The sequence below is a fragment of the Rosa chinensis genome, chromosome 6 (assembly GCF_002994745.2).
Source record: "Rosa chinensis cultivar Old Blush chromosome 6, RchiOBHm-V2, whole genome shotgun sequence".
In the NCBI taxonomy this organism is placed as follows: domain Eukaryota; kingdom Viridiplantae; phylum Streptophyta; class Magnoliopsida; order Rosales; family Rosaceae; genus Rosa; species Rosa chinensis.
Genome location: NC_037093.1, coordinates 107271 through 126522, shown reverse-complemented (window position 1 = coordinate 126522; position 19252 = coordinate 107271).

Here is a 19252-nt window from a genome sequence, read left to right as displayed (position 1 = left end):
CGGGCAATCGCGCAGTGGACGCTTCTCCAGCCACGGGTCAGGCTGCTAAGCAAAAAGCAAAAGTAACAGAGCCTGACGGCGAAGACTCTTCCTCTGATGATGACGACCCACAAACTGTAAGGATTTTGTCTTAAAATCTCATAATTCTGATATCTTCTTCGAAGCTTATTTTGGCTTTACTTTAATCCTGACAGATTGCTGCCGCTTTAGCCCGCAAACGCAGTCGCGCTGATCCCTGGACTGATCCATGGGCAGAAGATGAACCAGTCGCTGATCGACTGGTAATACTCATCTAAAATGAGCCATGACATTTTGTTTTGTTATGTATGACTCTATAACGCTCCTCCTCTGCAGGTTCGTCGTAGGTCATCAAGGCAAGTTGGGAAAGGATCCTCCGCTGCTGGTGAAGGTGTGTCTGGTTCGCAAGTCCAAGAGCCAAATGGTTCTAATAATCCTCCCTCTCCAATTGATGCTGCAAACAATATGCAGTTGGTTCTGGTCCCAATACAGGTTATAGATCACAGCTCGCCTGAGGTTGAAGAAAGAATGTCGCTCCCACGAGCAACCAACTGCAACCCTCCTTCTGGAACAGGCAGCGCCTGATTCAGTTCCAGCGTCTGGTGAGATTGCCCAGGAACCTGTGCCAACAACAATTCTTCGCGAGCCACCTATTGAAGAGGTACCTCTCTTAACAAAATGTTTTATCATTAACCCCTGGCTTGGTTATTCTGACAATGCCTCCTTCTAGGACCCAAATGCTATTCCAAACGAGGAAGCGGCAGTCATAGCCGGAGAGATAGTGGCCGAGAATCCTGCTGAACCTGTCCTCGATGTGGTTGGTCAGGAGCCTGCCCCCCAAGCTAATGAAGCCGTGGGAGTAGGGGAAAACCCTAAGCCATTGCCAGAGGTAGTACCTGTCGCGGAGCCTCTTAAGGCCCCTCCTGTCGTTGAGCAACCGCCTCCGTCCAATTTAGAACAGCTAGCTCGTGTGCTCGAAGTGACTCCTCCTGGGGTCGTAGATGATGCCAAAGAAGGCCTTCGTCGCCTCTTGGACCCTGATATTCTGATTCCTGGCGCGCCCGCTAGAGTTTTGGAGTATCTGAGGGTACTTCTCCGCGAGGGGGCTATCACTGAAGACCAATTTCAAGAGGTTGACCAGCTGCTGCAGGATCTTCCCCAAGGGCTCAATGAGAGGGCGGTCGCGACAGCGCAAGCCAGGCAGACCGAAACACACTACCAAACTCTTGCTCAACAGACGGACACTGCGCGTGATTTCTTGGGTGACCGGGCTAATCTCATCAGGGATCTGACTCTCGAGAGAAACCACTTGCGGTCCCAGATCCAGGATCTTCAGGCCCAATTAACTGATGTGACGGCTAGGCTTGCCCATGCGGAACCTCAATTAGAGCAACCCCTTGCCGCTTTCGAGACGCTAACCCATGACCTGGCCCAAGCTCGTGTAGCAGCCCAACAGGCCTCACAAACTGCCGCTGATGCTAAATTAGTTCATAATTAGCTAATAACCTATTAATCACTATAGAAAGTATGTCCATAACTATCACATAAAGTATTTTTAGCAATGCTAGTCAGTTTTTAGTCAAGTTTAAGCTATAGTAGCTAAAAAGACATTTTGGCTAACCACTTTTAAAATACGTCTTCATTAGTTCTCTCAATTTTAGCTAATTTTAAATTTATATTATTTATCGAATGAAGACAAATTAGTTTAAATGTATTTATCAATTAAATATAATAACCTATAAGAAATTTTTTAAATTAACAAAAATAATATAGAGCATCATCTCGCCTTCTATATTTAAGAGCGAGATATGTAAAAGTTAAAATGGAAAGTCACTAAGAAGTCTGATACAGCTGCTAAAACTGATAAAAAGTTAAATATGCTCTCCAAAATAACTAAGGAAATTTAATAGAGTCTGCTAAAGATACTCATATAAAATATCTTTAGGTAGCCTTTTCTCCAACTTGTAACTCTGTAACTTAGTTGGCTGCCAAAACAAAAATATATATGCTTCAACTTTACTATATTTCTTCTAAACATTGTCAGTTCACCTTCCAAAATAGCTAAGGAACTATAATAAAGAGTATGCTAAAGATACTCATATAAAGTATCTTTAGGTAACTTTTTCTCCAATTTGGAACTCTGTAACTTAGTTGGCTGCCAAAACAAAAATATATATGCTTCAACTTTACTATATTTCTTCTAAGCATTGTCAGTTCACCTTCCAAAATAGCTAAGGAGGTATAATATAGAGTCTGCTAAAGATACTCATATAAAATATCTTTAGGCAACTTTTTCTCCAACTTGTAACTTTGTAACTTAGTCCGCTGCCAAAACAAATATATATATGCTTCAACTTTACTATATTTATTCTAAGTACTGTCAATTCACCTTTCAAAAAAGCATTGTCAACTCATTCTTTCTGAGTCATCAATTTTGATGATTTCAACATCTTTTATGTCGATCTTACTTTCTGTGTCTAATATCTAAAAAGTATTTTCATAATCTTAAAGTCTTCACTTAAATAAAAATGTTAATATCATACATCAACAAAGTGAGTATTTACACGTAATATAATGGCTCAAAATGACTTTCAGTTTTCATGTCGCAAGAGGGACAAACATACACATTTCTTCATAGCACATGAGTGACATAGGCTTAATTCGAAAAGAGAAGTGCGGAGAGGTGCAAGAAAAGAGTAACAAAAACTTGCAGTGAAGGTAAATGATATCGTATTTGAATCAATAATTTTCCGATTATAGATAGCAATGGGCTCGCCGCAAAGTTTCAATTTCCGAGACAAACTATTTCCGAGGAAAAAGATGCGGAAACGATTTTATATTGATAATATTGACAACGTAGGAAAAAAGGCCATATTCCGATATCGCGTGACGTACCAAACAAAACAAAGCGAGATGTGGTGAGGTTACTATTTGGCCGACCTCCACGCCAGGTGACCGATGACGTCTACGCTTCGATGCTTGTACATTTTAGTCAACTCGCTTTGATTCCTTTTTTTGACTGATCTCATCTCTTAATTCTTCATTCATTTACAACAACTTGTTAATTATAAGAGCCGATCGAAGGTTACACACTTCTGTTACATTCTTTTTTGGTCCTTATTCTCCTATTTTAGCACTTTTGATGACCTCTTGGGTTTTAGCAGCTGTGGCGGTGGATGTACTAAATAACTAGGATGGTAGTGACTACGTTATTATTGTAGGAGATTATGTTTTATTATTTTTTGCTTTGTCATATAAATAAGGTTAGAATTGTAATTTTCTTCTATCAGATTTTCATGTGATTAGAGTTGTAATTTTCTTTGTTTTGGCTTCCCTTTATTGGTTATACTCCCTTTGATTAGTATTGATGAAGTTTTATCATTTATCAATTTTCTTTGTTTTGGCTCCCCTCATTGGTTATACTCCCTTTGATTAATTAGTATCAATTGGATTAGGACAACCACCAACAGCAAAAACCACTAGTGCTCTGTGCCACTACCACGCTTGCATTGCATGCTTGTGTCCAACCCAAAACCAGCAAGCAAAACCACCACCCAACGGAAACAACAACTCCAACCAAATACCGCTACATTCAGGATTGAGACATCATGAGGCAAGCGACCACCAAATTCCACTAACATGCCAACATCAAAGCAATTCCGATCAACACCACCATGAGTATGTCAACTAGAGGGGAACCTCAAAACTCTACGGATGTGTCGAGAGCCTAAAACTTGCTATAGACTCGATGCATGAAGAAGAAAATCGTCTCACTGCCATCAAAGCAAAGCCGTTCAATACCACTATGAACATGCCAATCATATATATTTGGGAACATCTAAACTGTATGGATGTGTAGAGAGTCTGAAACCTGATACGTACGAACTTGATTTATGAAGAAAAAAATATAGTCCAACTACCATAAAAAGCAAAGCCAATATGCACGTACATCAACTATAGGGGAATATCAAAGCCCCATGAATGTGTCGAGAATCCGAAACCTAATTTTGACTTAATACTGATAGCATAATTTAGGCTTCACATCTAAAATTAATTGGCAATGGATGAAGTTAGATTTTAAGCCTTATAAATTCATAGGCAATGTCCCTATTTTCCCATACATGAAATTCATACTCTTAACACGTCCCCGCACAATGAATCTTCAAGCCATAGACGTGAACAACATATATTAGGTGACGTGGAGCCTATGTGACTGTGAGGCATGCGCAAATGAGATAACATGCGTTGACACTATGATAAACTGATAAAGTAATTTGGCTTTCACATTTAAAATCAATTGACAATGGATAAAGTTTACCCAAAACGCCTTATAAATCCATGGCAATATCCTCATTATCTCATATAAGATGTTTACTCTCAACAGATCGATGCATGAAGGATAAAACTGTTTATTGTGACTTTGAGCCAACCTATAATATCATATTATCCAATAACACGGTTGAACTATCGACATCACCATTTGATGTGTCTTAGCAACATCTTGATCCGTAAAAAAATATATTGATGATATGACTACCGAATAAAACAACCACCACCCTAGAATGAATGACTACACCATTAAACTGGATTCAGTCTAATCAGGTTCGTCGTTAAATGTAAAACAGTGAACACACTCGACTAATAAAGTCGAGATTTCGAGCACCACACAAATTATTTCTCAACTTCTACGACATTGGAAAATCACAGCACGGTATAACGTTGGTATCATATAGGAAGGATTCGAGTGGAAAACATGACGAGCTAGCTGTATTATTTTGGCACGGTCTGCACGTGGGCCCTCTCCTTCTGCGGTCCTTTGGGTCGCTTATCAGAGTTGATTCGAAGGGTCACTTTTCAAATCCCAGAAGAAGATATAAAGAAATAAAAGCATCCCCACTTATCACATTATAATATCATCCCCTTGCCTGATAGCTGATAAGATTAAAGTACAAACGCATCACGTCTGTACAGGACAGGTCTTATCTTCACTACCTTACCATTTCATTCTTGGGTTAGGGTTAACGATTACGATAGAAAAGACGCATTATTAATCTGTAATAGTTTTATCTTGACCTTACCTGCAGCATTATATTCTTTCTAGCTAGCTATGTCTGAAAGTATAAGAATATGCTCAAAGGATATTTAGCACCAGCTTGGTCCAAGTAATTAAAAAGATCTGATATAATTTATGAGGGAGGTAAGTAATTAGTAATTGATTTGCTAACATTCCCTTCTCGAAGAGCAATCCAACTGAAGATGGATCGAAACCTGAATTCGACTACTTTAGCGTCCTTAAGAATGGTTAAAATTTATGTCATGAAACTTGTGAAAACACAATTATAAATTGTAAGTTGCATTACATGCAAGGGAGTGAGATCAACCTAATAATGCGTACTCTTCCAAGATACTGTAGCAACTAATTACTTATAGGCTTTAATTTTTTTGTTTTTTTTTTTTTCAGTTAGTTTGCTATAACTCTTGGTTACGGGTGACTCTTGATCACTAGCTAGTGACGTAACTTGAATTAGCTTTAGATTTAGGTTTGATCGTCTTCCTGCTCGGGAAAAATTGACTTGCTAGATCAAGAAGATAAGGATAAGGGCGTATTGGTTCTGCTTGTGTCTTGTGGCGATGGATAAAATGAAGAGGTTTCGATGGATAAGATGAAGAGCTTTCAAATGAAGAAAAAAGAAACAGCATACCCCATTTTCCTTCTTTACATTCGCTCATACTTTTGGCCAATGTATAAGATCATCCATGTTTTCCATGCAACAGTTGCTACCAATCGAAATATCATCAATTATTACGACCCTACTAGGGTCCTTGATCACAAGCAGGAAATAAATCCGATTGCTAGCTAGCAAATTACTTAGTTTCATGAAAACCAACATGCATGCAACCGAAGACTCACGTTTTTAAAACAAGTACACAAGTTTACTCGCTAGCAGATTTTTATATACGTACAATCTTGTCCTATCGATCGATGCAAAATCTGATCATAATTGACGTTCCATATTATTGCCAAAATATTATCGTTTAGATGTTAATACTTATTAATGATCGGTTCATGTTAGATTAATTTAGTGTGCTTGTATATACGCGACAATAATCGTTAACAGTAAAGTGATCAAGTCGTTCGACTACTAGTCCGAAACCCAATCTCTGTTTTACTGTTTTTGTCACCACTAATTGCGCCCAGATTTAAACGGACAAAGAAAGATGAAAGACGCACATCGTTTTCACGTTGAAAGTGGAAACATACGTGATCCCATATCTGAAAGCTACTTGCAGAATCGTCCAATTCCAATTTGAATGTCAAGTGGCCTACAAACCAGTGGGTGGGTACGGTTTCATATCAACCGTACGTACAGCTTTTAATGACGTCAGCTTTGACAAGTTGGGTTTCCCAATTAATTAATTAATTTTTTTAGAATGATTTCCCAATTAAATTATTTATATACTAATCAACAAATTAATTAATTTGATTACAGGATCTGTTTTCTTAGAATCTTAGCTCATCTAACTGCAAGTAAAAGGGAAAAAAAAAAAAATTCAGGACCTTTTCTATGACAATAATACTTGCAGCCTCTATATTACCACGGCCGTTGTCACAGAATGTTTATTTCACGAAACTTTGCCAAAAAATGAAGAAGTTGTTTTTATTAAGTAATGACATTTGCAAATCAAGTAATCAAAAGTATCGCATAAAATCTTTTTCTTTCCATTACGTTATCTTATCTTGTGGTTCTTGACTTTTAGGGCCCCAAAAAGTTATCCCAATTCAAGTTGAGAGCAAAGAACGGTTTGAAATTAAGAAATATGGAGCAGTCAATCAGACTCATGCTTACTATTTCGTGGTAGCTCATATTTGTTTTTCAAAACTGGAATTTTCCTCATTAAGTAACTGAACGACTAAATAGCCGGCCGGCGGCCTAGTTGGTGATCAACTGCGGGAATCCACAGCCACTTAATAATTCATTGTTGGTTGGCTGTCTATGGCTCCATCTGATCTCAATATGACAACACATTCCGTTCATCATGTGTCTATCAAAATTTTGCATGATTAATGCATGCTATAGATAGAGTCATTCTGTTCATGCAACTCGTATCTACAACCACTGGTAGTGATCCAGTTATAGCTTGATAAGTCGTATTGACGGATTTAGAAATTTTTCTTCTACTAATTAACTTAAAGTAAAGGTACTTTACCATATGCATCCGCTATCGATGTACGCAAAAATACACATTTTTGCCCTGTTTTCCAATCAATACTCGTCTCTGGTGAGATGATCAAATTTCTCTTTTTATAATCATATCGAGCTCTGAAGTTTTCATAATGCACGTTCTGCTGATAAGTTTCTCCACATTAATGAAATTCTGCTCATGTTATCATAGTTTTTTTGAAAGGCCATGTTGGGTTATAAACTAAGTTAAACCGCACATGATCGAGCGAGGGATGGAATCTTTTATAGCTAAACGATTAAGATAAACTTTTGTACTCCTTCCGGTCAAATACCATCAACTTAATATTTCTGATCGAACCCTTGCGCCATGTTTATGTATGGTATGCAGCTATAGCTGGCCTGCCGACATATATATAATGTCAATCGTAACAAATATATAGACCAACATCCATGCATGCACATAATCTGGTTTTGGATCAGGATTTTTCCGCACCAACAATCAGCCAAAAAAGTGCCAAAAGTTTGATGGGATTAATTGTTGAATGAGGACTGAGCTATGAGAAGGAGATATGTATCTGATCTGATCTGATCGATCAGCCAAGTTAGAAGAGGCCGCCCTTTCTTTGTCATATATTCTCTTTCGTGACGAATAGACCGTTCATAAATTGGAAAGAGTCGAATGCCTATATGTATGTTTCATGCCGCCATGCACAGTATCTGGTATAAGCTTTATATTTTTTGGTAATAAGGGCAGTACTGTTTATCTTGCCAGTAGCCAAAAGTGTAGTTATAATTAAGGGAGTAATTGTCAAAAACAGATCGATTTCTCATGATTATGTCGCAGAGTGATACTGATACACATGTCTGAGCTGATCGAGCAGCCTAAGTTAAAAAGAGGCCGCCTCCGATCCTCTTGTTAGTTTTTGTTCCATATTTTGTTCTATATACAATTTGTTCTATCTAGGTTAATGTACATTTAGGGAAGTTGCCAAGCAGATTCATGGAAATGGTGACGGAGATGCGACTCATGCAAGTTGCTGTGTCTGTTTCGAACTTTCGATCGATCGCTCTGCCATCCATGTTCTTGTTCTCTCTTTGGTTCGGAGGCATCGGATGCGTCCTATTAATTATTAGTTACTGACTACAAAACAAACTACAGGAGGCTTGGACCATGCTGGGTTTGAGCAGATTTGAAAAAACATAATTGACTATAAAACAACAAAGGCTTGGACCACGCTGTTTTGAGCATATATAAAATTATAAATATACTCTACTTTTTTTATTCCCAATTGTAATTTTTTAGTGCAACACTGGCGCAGTCGTTTGTTCAAATGTATTGAGGAAAGAGCTAACCACTACTTAAAGTCTTAAACTAATTCATATGCTCAAGCGGGGACTAGCTGCTAGCATAAGGCACAAGGGAAGATCAAAAGTACAAATCATGATATCGATGATAATACAAAATTAATTTGGAAAATATAACATTCTGCGAAGCTTTTAGTAAAAAAAAAAACAAAAAAAAACTTACAAAGAGAGTCCCAAACTCTCCCAGTACTTCGTTCGAGCAGCCTAAATGACTAGATCAACACAGCACCCAAACCCTAGACCATTTGTCACATCCAACCGTTACACAAGTATATAGTAGAGAGAAAGAACGACTCTGCCACACCATAAGGTGCCAGTTAGGACAAAAAAGTAATTAGTAGGATTTAACTTGTTGCCTGCATTATAGTCGGTGAAAAAATAACAAACCTATAACAGAGAAAACTTAGTGCTGAGGTTTAGGAACATTAAACCTAAGTGATGAGGTTTAGAAACTTATAACTCAAACTATTTCTGAAAAAGAAAAAGAAACAAGAAAAGAAAAAAAACAAAAACAACCTAAGTGGTTAGGTTTAGTGACACTAAAACCTTGTTTGGAGAAAACTTGGTGGCAATCATCATCTTTGTGCTATCATTTGGAGAAAACTTTGTAATTGCACTACGTATGTTTGCATCCGATCCACTTCTCCATACAATCAGTTTAGTGTGGCTTAAGCGGATTGATGGGAAAGCCCAATTATGATGTATTTCCTTTTCAAATGAAGTTTTTATTTTTGTTTTAATTTTTTTTTAGGGAAATAACTTATATTATACTTTGGATTCGTAGTAAAATTTGACTAATAGCTTACCAATTAAGAATTGTTTTAAACACAATACCAATCCGATTCATAAATGAGTTTTTCTATTGAGACCTCCATATTTGCTCATTTGACCTCTCATCTCTTTACACCTCATATTTGCTTTTTAAAAAGTAAAATTTGCTAAGTAAACCTCTTTCAAATACCTAACTTAACCTTACTCATAAAAGAAATTTTTTTAGAGCATTAAAGATGAGTTAGTGTTCCCATAATTATTTATTTACCACAAAATAAACTTGATATTGTTCAAAAAAAAAAATTTAGAGATAATTATTGAAAAAAAAATAGTGTAACTAATTAACATAAATTTATCGGGGGTTTTTCAAGCCTACTATTTCATGCTTAATTATGGATTTTCAAAGCTTAGTTTTTATGATTTATGGTTGCATGCTGTAATTTAGATAGGTTACAATATTAAATTTGTTCATGTTTTGTTCTTTTATTACTTATTTTTGTCTTATATAGCGCTTCACAAACTTATCTAGTTAGTTTACATGAGGGCTCTCTATCCCCTGTTTCATGATCCTCAAGAGAAAGACCTTTGTTTATTTTTCTCTCTCTTGCATCATAGTTTTATTTTTATATAATTTGATCGCCAAGTAATTTTGAATGCATTTTCTCTTGATTTTTTCTTTTTCAAAAGCTTTTATAAACAAAGAAAATGAGAACTAAAATGGAAATGAATAATCAAAGTACTGTAAATGTGTTTCCATTATTATAAATTTTTTCAGAGGAAAAAATATTTTCCTTATTAGTTTGTTGTCTTTAACAGTCTTTTTGTATAAGGATACATATGTCATTAAATAATTAAAAAATGAGGGAGATTTAGTGAGTAGATTAAGAGGTCCCAATAGAAACTCTCTTCATAAATAATGGCTTGTTTCATGGCGGCGATGCGAGATCGGGGTTTCACGCCCGGTCGGAATCAACTAGATGCGGTGGCGCAGATCCTGTGGGGTCTCCATGGCTAGTGGGCTTGGATTTTGGTCCGGGTTTGGATCTTGGTCAACTGTATTAGATTTGGGGCTTGTGGATGCTATGCCTAATTTTTTTTCTAGTTGCACCGTATTGTCACCATACTAACTACTTTGTTCACCCTACATTCTCTTCCCACCTTACGTATATTTTTTTAATTTCAAATTTACTTAGTTCACCCATTTGCAGTACCCTAAATACAATTTTCCAATGTACGGTTTAACTCGAATTCTTTTTCTATTTGGCTTCCTCTGCGTCTCTCTCAGTTCTTTTTAGGGCATAAAATGTATTAGCACAACATGAAAATGATTGAAGATGATAAATGCTAAGACAGAAAGCAGTTAGTGTTTAACGATGAATGAAGAGATTAAGAATGATGTTTAAGTACGTAATCTATCGGGTGTAATAAGAAAAACAAATTGTAATTTTTAATAAGATATTGTCCTTTTTATAATTTTATATTAGGATATTTTAGTCTTTAATAAATCAGAAATCTATAGGGTGAACAATGTAATTAGTATAGTGGCAATAGTCGCACCCTTTTTTCTTTCTTTTATTTGAATAGAAGGGCCATTCTTTAGATAATTAGGGTTCTCAGTGCTACCCTGCGGCAGGCTATACTATATAGACCGAATGAAGAAACTATTCAAAAGTTTTGAGGTAGTTATGATGATCACATTGTTATATAAGAGAATAGAGGTTGATTTTTTAGCTTAACTTTGTTAATTTTTGTATGTTTATGAGCGGCTAGGCGTATGCTGTATTATGTGTGAGAGACTTACTTTTACCAGCTACTACATGGCAAATCTCTTTGTAATGCTATCACAATATCAATAAAGTTATCATTTCTATTAAAAAAATTAAAAACTGTTTAAGCTCGAAATTAGTAAGAAAGGAAATGAATGTCATTATGCAACCGTGTGATGGAGCAATGATGTAGAGACGAGTTTAAATCCACATCCTCCTTCGAACAGAAAATATCACTGTACTAGACAAAGTATAACAATTAAGTTATGCCAAAGGATAAGAATTCATGGATCTAGTTACAGTCACCGAAGGAGGGCTTTCCTTTGTATTATTTAATTTGAATCATCACTACTACATGCATATTTTCAATATATATACATGTTATTACACTATCTGGTCACCCTTGTTTGAAATGAACTACACAAATTTCATTTTAGAATGCATGATTTTAGTGTGATAGCAAGCCATCTATAAATGCAAAGTTTTATAATTAATGAAAATATGTATCTTTGTTCCATGATATTATTGAGATTTGAACGTATAACTGACATGTCACAACCGATTAAGCTATAGATAAGATATTGAAGAAAACTAAATATGTATATTTTTCAATTAAAGATAGTTAATTAGTTTAGCTTTTAAGTTATGTGGTTGCCATAAGATAATGCACAATGAATTCTACTTATAAGTAGATGGAAGATGTTAACAAAGCACAATGAATTCTAGTTGCAAGTAGATGAAAGATGTTAACGAAGCACGAATCGCAGTTAACGAAACATGAACTGAGAAGTAAATGTAGTTACAGAGAGTATCTCTAGGGTTTCCGTATGCGTTTCCTTCTCTCAGTAGCGGCTGAAGGTTGAAGAAGAAATCAACTATTGGGAAAGTGAGTGAAGGGGAAATGATGAATTTATAAGGGGGAGGGGAGCGATATTATCATCATTCTGTTGTTAGTAGATGGAAGATGTTAACAAAGCACAATGAATTCTAGTTGTAAGTGGATGGAAGATATTAACGAAGCACGAATTGTAGTTAACGAAGCGCATGAACAGAGAAGCAAACGCTATGTCCATATAGTTACCGTGGTTAGGTGTCCTGTCAGCCAAATATCCACCTTCAAGTATAAGGTATACAAATAATAGTATATGGATTTAAGAAAGGTTGTTGAACCCACGAGGATTGGATTCCTTTCATTAGCTAGGGTGTGAATCTTAAAAGAGCTAGAATACACAAATGTACAACCATAAGGAAATCTAGGCTGATGGTGAGTATGTGCAAGATGTAGTAATGATTTGATTTTGGTTTTTTGAATATAGTTTTGAATTGAAAACAACTAGATGCTCAAATGTAATCTAAATTACTCTAAACTAAACTACTGACCAAATGGATGAAAGTTAGGATTCAGATTGTCTACCACTAATCTCCTTTGCAAGTACTGATGCATTTCAATATAATGATGCTAAATTAATTAACCAATTTCTCTCATTGCATCCCTCTCTGGTATGACAAGGAACATGCTGCTTTTGTGATATCAAGCAACCCCTCTCGGTGTAGTACTTAACTACTTAAGTTATGCATTTCAATTCAATTAGGTACCTAGTGTATTACCCTAAGTGCATAAAGTTTGGAGATGAGTAAATCATGCAAACCAACCAAGTTTATCTCTAAATGATTGTTATTCACAACCCCTACATGAACACCTAGTGTGCTTTCATGCTTTAACATTCAAAGGTTACTGATCTCTAAACATTATATCATGACATAACAAACACACATACTCAAAGTGGTAAAGTCTAAGTATATGCATTCAACTCTTGAACTAGCATGTAGGCATGTTAAAGAAAATTGCATCACATCATATTATAGTATCAATCTATACAAGATTGGTCAGAGCTTTCAACCCTAGCCCCAACAAAGTAACTACTCACTTATAATCATATAAATTAGCATCAAATCTGTAACATACATCAAGGTAAATTAAAGAGTGAAGAAGAGAATGAACTAGTTGAAGCTTGAAAAATCAATGGCCTTCAATGCTCTTTGGATCCTCCTTGATGGTGGAAATAATGGATGATGGACATCTTGTTGATGATGAATGGAATTAAGATGAAGATATGATGCTCATCTGGCTAACTTTGAGTGGTAGTGATGAAGTTTATAGCGGTGAAAAATGGTAGTTGGGGTGGTGATGACGGAGGAGAAGGAGTAGATTGGATTATGAGTTTGGATTTTAGGAGGTGGAGATAGAAGTTTTGTGGTGGAGATGGAGAGAGAAAGAAGATATAATGGGGTATTATGGGTGATTGTTAAAGAGTGTAATGAAGGGATCCTTATATAAGGAAGAGAAATGTGTAAAATGATGAAGAAAGGTAAATGGAGCAGCTATATCTCTTGGAGGAAAGGAAAGGGGCAAGAAGGTGGAGTGTTAGAGTGAGTTTAGGTCTCAAAACCAAGGAAATGATGACGGTAGGTTAGAATAGGTAATAATGGGTAAAAGATGGTGATTAAACCCTACAAAACATGGCAGATTTTGTATGCTAAGAGCATGTCCACTGGTTTAACCTTGACTGGGCATAGTCAAGAAAAACATGACTACATGACCTTGAGATGGATTTTGGTCCTTCCACCGTTGGTTTTTTGACTGGGCAAAACTCACCCTTTCTTGACTACAGCCAAGAAAATAGTCATCCCCATGACTATTTCCATGACCGGCCAAACCCAGATGCCAGCTAGGCCTAGGCCATATCGTGGCTGACGTGAGGGACGAGGGACGAGGTGATGCTCTGCCTGGGTTGCTTCGATCTCGGCCTGGGGGAAGCTTCTGGGCGGTTTGACGCCACAGAGCGGCAGGACGAGGTGAGGCGACCTCAGGGGGGCCGGAGGACGCCGGAGGACGGAGAAAAATCCGGGTCGGGTCGGACGAAAAACAACGGGTCTGGTGCAGCTGCGAGAGAGAGAACCAGAGGGAGGGAAAATGAAAAAATGAAAAAATTTCGTCCTTTGAAACAAAATATAATTTTGTTCTTTTTTTGCTATTTATAGAAAATTTTCAGATTTCAAAAATTCATAATAAATTCATACGAACTCCGAATATTGCGTTCCATGTATGCACGAGATCGTATCGACGATCTTTATAACTTTCATGAAGCAAGTTTTCCCAAATTATGTATGTGTAAAAAGTCGATTTTCGAGGCCCCCTAAAATTATATAATAATGAACAATGTTGACCGGGCAAGAAAAACAACGGGTGTAAACCCATGCCCAGTGACAGTGAATAGTAACTTGACTGGTCGAATTCTTGACTTCTCGACTTTGCCTTTTCTTGACTACGGGTGCACTTGCTCTAAGGGTGGACTTTTGGGCCACTTAGGGAGTAGGGTTATTGTGTGAAAGACGGAAAATGAATGAAGTTGATTTGGACAAAAAAATTGAGATTTGGTTATTAGGATATAATGATGGTGAATGAATGTAATAAAATTAGTGTAATGTTACACCTCTTGCTTGCTTCTCCATGAATATAGCAGAAAAATACATGCCACCACCATAAGTGGTGGTTGGTCGTGACTTGTCCCGCCAAATGTGGTGGTTCCCCGGAATTTAGAATTTAACTTTTTGCTCCACATTTGACCATCATTCTTCCACTACTAGAAATTTCCCCATTCCACACTGATGAAAATTAGTCCCCTTTGTCCCAATACACACTAATAACAATGCCTAATACCATTGGCCACTATGCAGCCACTAATGAGGGATCAGTCCCCTCTATTGCAGGTGCTATTGGGGCAATCCACACTGATAAAACATCAGTGGCATACCAAAACCCAATGCAGCAAAATACCTTTTTCTTTCCCACTGTTATTGAATCAGTGTGTTTTCACAATACCACCAACATCAGTGGCAAAATTGGGAGTATTTATAAAAAAAAAAAATAACAATTTGGTCTAGCTACAACCATGTATTTCTAAAATGTATTGTACAATTCGTATACAATGTAAAATAAAATGCAACATTAAAAAACATAAATCTCTTCATGTTCTTCTCTAGCTGCATCTAGCTACCTCCAGCAACTATGCTTTCTGTCAATTTCATAACTTTTATGAGAACGTTGCAATTCCACCCTGAGATACAAAAATTAGATTATAATTTAATATCCTGGATGTTAGTACTGAAATTGAGATGTCTTCTATTGTATTGTCAAGTACTAGTTTCATGCTCTGAATAGCAAACACTGCACTGATTTAACTATAACGAAGTGCCCATATTTCAATTCGAAGAAACAGTGAAGAAAGACTTTAACAAGATAAGTAAACCAACACAAGGCACAATTAATTGACAGAAGTGAAATGAAAGCAAGGCTAGACTAGACTAAGTCTAATTGTTCAGTCCCCTATACAAATCAAAACACACACACACACACACATACACGTAATATATAAATATAAAGTAGTGCAAGTGTCCATATCTCAAGAGAATTAAAAGTAAAAAAGAAAACAGTTCTACATGTCAAAATGAAAGAGCTGTAGCTTTCTAGATACTAGATGCGAGTCACACAGCTGGAAGAAAGCTTACCCAGTGCAGATTCTTATGAAAGCTTACCCAGTGCAGATTCTTATGACTTAGAAATGTGGCCATAAGCAACATCTTGGTTGTAAGGTCTCAAGCCAGATTATATATATTCCTGGTGGTTACAAGATTATCCTTATCACCATTGAATGCAAGGTTTGGTTCCAAATCGATGCAGGGCCTGTGGAGCAAACTGCAGGGTCAGTAAAGCAAATGGGGCCGCAATAAACACAATAGAAGCTCAGAATACCATGAGGATTCCCATCGTGTATACTAAAGGCATTTTATAAAACAAAATTAACAATGTCAACCAGTCTCTCACATGATAGTTCAAACTCTCTTAATATATTCCAACAGCTGATATATAAAATTGGATAATGAGACAGATAATAACCTGTGCCAACCTCCCAATCACAAAAGTCAACATCTCCTTGACCTGTGAATCAGGCGACTAGAGCATCTTAATAAATGGTTGTACTGCACCCCTTTGAATAACGTGTGCCTGCACCAACACATTGGTTATTTACAACAGAGAATAAGGGTGAAATAGGTGATCTAACCAAAAAGGTATTTCATTCCACCTTGCAATCTGAAGCAGCTATAACAAATTGACGAAGTAACAGACCTAATAAGAGTTCAGACATTAATACACTAGTAAAACCGGGAGTTTGAGTTAATAGGTATCTTTTGCATTTTCCTTTCCCCTTTAATACAGATTTTTTATCTGCACCTGCTAACTACTGCACAAATGATCAATGGTATAAAACCAATTTGATCATCTATCCATATCAGTTTCAAGTTACGACCGTCACAATGCCTCCAAATAGCTAAATAATGTGGTATCTTATGACACAAACAATTTTTTTTTTTCCCTAAAATTACCTTCTTACGAAAAAGCTGTGTCATGGCAGTCATCTGTGCAGATGTAAAGATCATGTCGACAGGTATGTTGCTGATTCTCTTGCCAGCTTTGATTCCTCTTCTACACCTTCTTGCTCAGAGGCACATCAACACAGTCAGTGAACAAGTTATTTTCGTTCCACAATGATTCATTGTGCCAGAGTTATAGAGATGACCAAGGGACTGGTGAGTTCCAATGAATTGGTGAAACACAGTAGTAGCCATTCTGAACAATCATAAATGACAAAAGTACAACGATTATATAAATGAGAACAAAGAAATGTCGATCAAAGCTTTGGGGAATAATAACATTTCTCACTCAATGATTTTTATCCTTTCAAATGTCTATGTCATTTCCACATAAGATGAATGTTAATCATTCACTTTCCTAACAACCCACAAACTTATACATTGCTAAGGGAAACAACAAGCTAATACATCTCAGATAAACATGTTCACAAGCTCGTTCACATTCCTCATGCATCATAATCATAATTCACAAAGAAAATTAGTAATAACAGAACTATTTTTAAGGAATCCCAAACAATATTTGCTTTTAAAAAGGAACATTGAAAGATCTCTCCTTTCAATGTTTAAAATCACACTCAAATCAAAGTCAAGAAAGAAAAAGAACAAACCTCCTTAGCAAAATCAGAGAGAAACGCAGTTACTAAAAGGCCCAGAATCCAATGCAAAATGAATCAAGAATCTATTTTGATGATATTAGAGATGGTTGGTACCTGGTACGAGTAACTTATCTTGATGTGTGTGTGTGTGTGTGTATTGGAAAAATTGACGAAACCGAGGCAGAGGAAAATGAAACGACCAAATGGGACCAGAGTTTATTACGAGAAAAGTTGACGGAGAAGAAGATGATTGACTTGACATTTGTAGGATATAGGTTGATAGCTGCATTTACATGTCGATTTCCAAAAGAATAAAACCCAAACCAAACAGTGAATGGAAAGGGAAAAAAAAAAAAGAGGTGCTTTGAAGGAACTATACCACTTAACAGGGAATCTAAGCAACCTGATTTTTGTTTTCAACAATTTTGAATTTCAGATTTGACATGCAAATCCAATCATAACAAAACCAAATTTCAATCAAATTAACTGGGATATAAATACAGACCAAAACATCAGAAAGCCAGAATTAGAAATAAGAAAACCTTGGCTGAGTGGGTTCAGTACATGAATCTTAACCGGATCTATGTATTCAGATCTCCGATGAACAATGGTATCAGTCTAACAGCTAGTACATGGCTTTGGCGATTAATCAAAGATTGGATCGATTCTCATATCTCTTTCATCGGTTCTAACTAGGAAAAGAGAAAGCAGTGGAAGATGGAAGAGATAAGAGAGAGCGAAGTGAACTGAGCTAAGGTAAGAGAGAGATAGAGGGTAGAGAGTTCGCACAGTAAGCATTATAGGGAAAAAAATTCAGATAAATAATAAGATAAAATTAATAAATAATGAATATTAAATTATGTCAGTGGGTTCATTACTCTATCTTCCCAATGGGTTCTATCAGTTAATCTTCACATTTCACACTATTTCAGTGGGTTTGAGAATTTAATTGAATTAAAATATACAAAAGACATATGTACTGTGCTTAATGGCCGCTGTTAACAGTGAGACAACAAAATCTCCCACTGATAAATTGCAAAGGTGTGATACTATTCCAAACAGCCATTGATGATTTATGGTGGCCATGCAACAGTGGGTAAGCAGGTGCTATTGGGGAAATTTCTAGTAGTGTTCCTATCTCCAATTCTCCACTTAAAAATTCAAAATGGATGTTTCCTTCACTCTTGCAATATTCCTAGATAAATAAGAAAATAATTTAGTGAAAACTAAAATAAACTAAAAAACAAGTTAAATTCAATATTTAGGAGAATGCATATATAAGTAAATTATGATCTAACACGTCTTGTTTTGTCACTTGATGTCGTTAGATCGACGTAGATATGAGAGCTTCCGAGCGTGATCACAGTGTCCGGCTGCGTCGCAACAGTCACAGATTGACGTAGGTTTCACGGCCGTGTTGTGTGGGGGTGCATTCTTACTCGAGGAGTGGAGACTCTGTAGAGGGAGGATCTTGGTGAGCATAGAGGCTTTTGCTAATGGTTTGTGGCATGTCTGACTATTGGAGGTCGGGTGGTGGTGATCCAAATTAGTGTTCTGGGCTTTGTCTTTGACCCTGAACCACATTGGCTATATATGTCTCTTGTCTGGTCCAAATTAGGTGGTAAGGAGAATGAGTTTGGGCTCTAGGCTCATGGGCCTATGATCTTTATTCCTTTCTCTTGCTACTTTTTTTTGGAGTATTCCTTGGACTTTTTGATGACATATTGTGGCAAGCTCATTTTGTTTGGTAGTATTGTACATCAATTGTGGCCTATAGGTGGGCGGATGTAGTGGTTGATTGTTTGTGTCATGTAACATCAGACAGGTCAAGATCTTTTAGTACTTTTCTAATTAGTCAGTCGCCTCAAATAAGTGAGGAGACAATTGTTGAATGTATGTTACTTGTGAGTGTCTTTTTTTCCGTTTAGGTCGAATCGCAGTTAACGAAACATGAACTGAGAAGTAAATGTAGTTACAAAGAGTATCTCTAGGGTTTCCGTCTGCGTTTCCTTCTCTCAGTAGCGGCTGAAGGTTGAAGAAGGAATCAACTATTGGGAAA